Consider the following 2,500-nt stretch of genomic DNA (forward strand, 5'->3'; position numbering starts at 1 on the left):
CCGGGGGTGCCCGCGCCCGGCATCCGTCCCGGTCTACCGGGGCCTCGGCCGGATCAGTCTTTCCGTTTCCCCCGCCGCGATGGAGGTACGGGATCCCGGCTCCGGCGCCGCGGGCCTCGGTCGGGGACCTCCCCCTTCGCCTCGGTGCCCGCGCCGGGCCCCGGGGGTGCCCGCGCCGGGGAGACGGCCGGGTCTACCGGGGCCTCGGCCGGATCAGTCTTTCCGTTTCCCCCGCCGCGATGGAGGTACGGGATCCCGGCTCCGGCGCCGCGAGCCTCGGTCGGGGACCTCCCCCTTCGCCTCGGTGCCAGCGCCGGGCCCCGGGGGTGCCCGCGCCGGGGAGACGGCCGGGTCTACCGGGGCCCCGGCCGGATCACTTTCCGTTTCCCCCGCCGCGATGGAGGTACGGGATCCCGGCTCCGGCGCCGCGAGCCTCGGTCGGGGACCCCCGCCGTCGCCTCGGTGCCCGCGCCGGGTCCCGGGGGTGCCCGCGCCGGGGAGACGGCCGGGTCTACCGGGGCCCCGGCCGCATCACTTTCCGTTTCCCCCGCCGCGATGGAGGTACGGGATCCCGGCTCCGGCGCCGCGGGCCTCGGTCGGGGACCTCCCCCTTCGCCTCGTTGCCAGCGCCGGGCCCCGGGGGTGCCCGCGCCCGGCAGCCGTCCCGGTCTACCGGGGCCTCGGCCGGGTCAGTCTTTCCGTTTCCCCCGCCGCGATGGAGGTACGGGATCCCGGCTCCGGCGCCGCGGGCCTCGGTCGGGGACCTCCCCCTTCGCCTCGTTGCCAGCGCCGGGCCCCGGGGGTGCCCGCGCCCGGCAGCCGTCCCGGTCTACCGGGGCCTCGGCCGGGTCAGTCTTTCCGTTTCCCCCGCCGCGATGGAGGTACGGGATCCCGGCTCCGGCGCCGCGGGCCTCGGTCGGGGACCTCCCCCTTCGCCTCGTTGCCAGCGCCGGGCCCCGGGGGTGCCCGCGCCCGGCAGCCGTCCCGGTCTACCGGGGCCTCGGCCGGGTCAGTCTTTCCGTTTCCCCCGCCGCGATGGAGGTACGGGATCCCGGCTCCGGCGCCGCGGGCCTCGGTCGGGGACCTCCCCCTTCGCCTCGTTGCCAGCGCCGGGCCCCGGGGGTGCCCGCGCCCGGCAGCCGTCCCGGTCTACCGGGACGCTCGCTCGGGCGGGACCGGTTTACCCGGGCCTCGGCCGGACTGGAGTGTTTCGGTTTTCTGCTTCTCTGCCAGGATGGCTGCGAGGGGTTGATTTAAATAGCTGGTTTGACGTGAAAAGCTTCCCTTCAAGTGAAAAGTTTGTTCCAATTTCTGCCATCTTCCTTCCTCAAAAGTTTTGGGTGTAGCTTTCCCAGAGGAACCTCTCGTAGGCCTATCATTTCTGATCTTAACTTCCCTCATTTATTCCATATTTTCCTTCCTCTTGCCGAATGGCCGAATCCAGTCCATTTCTAGTCCAGGAAATTATTTTTATTTCTTCTTCCATTTCTTACTGATCTATTTGCTTTGTCGAGCAAGTCGTTCTTAGGTCCCTTGGTTCTTTCTTTAACGTCTTCTGCTCCTGCTCCTTCTCTCGACGCTTTCTCGTTTTGTTGGCTTTCTTGGCTCTCTTTTGGCTGTTCTTTCTTCTCCTCCCGTCGTCCGTCCCCACTTTCATCTCCCCATCTTTCCTGTTCTTGGTCATCTCTACGTTGTTTATAAAATAATTCCGCTTTCTCTCTTGAATCTACTCGATATCTTTGCTCTCGCCAGCTCGCCGATATTTCGGCTCGCCGATATTTTGTGCTTTCTCGTCGTGTTTCTCATCCATGGCGATCTCTCTGCCCTCCCTGTCTTCTCGGTAAATCGGACATGAATTTCTCTGGGCGGGTGGTTTCTCATCGCGTGTCTTGTGTGCGCTCTATACGTTTCGTCCATCCCGTTTAATATCTATCCCTCCCTCCCTCCCTCCCTCTCCTCGCTTTCCTCCATTGCTTCTGCTAATATCATTTCCAGAATGATAACCCTGAGCCTGAACCTGAACCTAACCCTAGCCCTACAACTTTTCTCCCTAACCCTGACCCTAACCCTAACCCTACAACTTTTCCCCCTAACCCTAACCCTAACCCTAACCCTACAACTTGTTTCTCTAAGCCTAAGCCTAAACCTAAGGCTAAGCCTACAACTTTTTTCTCTAACCCTAACCCTAACCCTAACCCTAACCCTAACCCTACAACTTTTTTCTCTAACCCTAACCCTAACCCTAACCCTAACCCTACAACTTGTTTCTCTAAGCCTAAGCCTACAACTTTTTTCTCTAACCCTAACCCTAACCCTAACCCTAACCCTACAACTATTTTCCCTAACCCTGACCCTAACCCTAACCCTACAACTGTTTTCTCTAACCCTAACCCTACAGCTTTTTCCCCTAACCCTAACCCCACAACTTTTTCCCCTAACCCTAACCCACACTTTCGACTTAAAACCGTTTTTAGATTTAAAGTCGTCTTTCGACTTAAAG

The sequence above is a fragment of the Pantherophis guttatus genome, unplaced genomic scaffold (genome assembly GCF_059756535.1).
Source record: "Pantherophis guttatus breed Tessera unplaced genomic scaffold, ASM5975653v1 scaffold_24, whole genome shotgun sequence".
NCBI classification, from domain to species: domain Eukaryota; kingdom Metazoa; phylum Chordata; class Lepidosauria; order Squamata; family Colubridae; genus Pantherophis; species Pantherophis guttatus.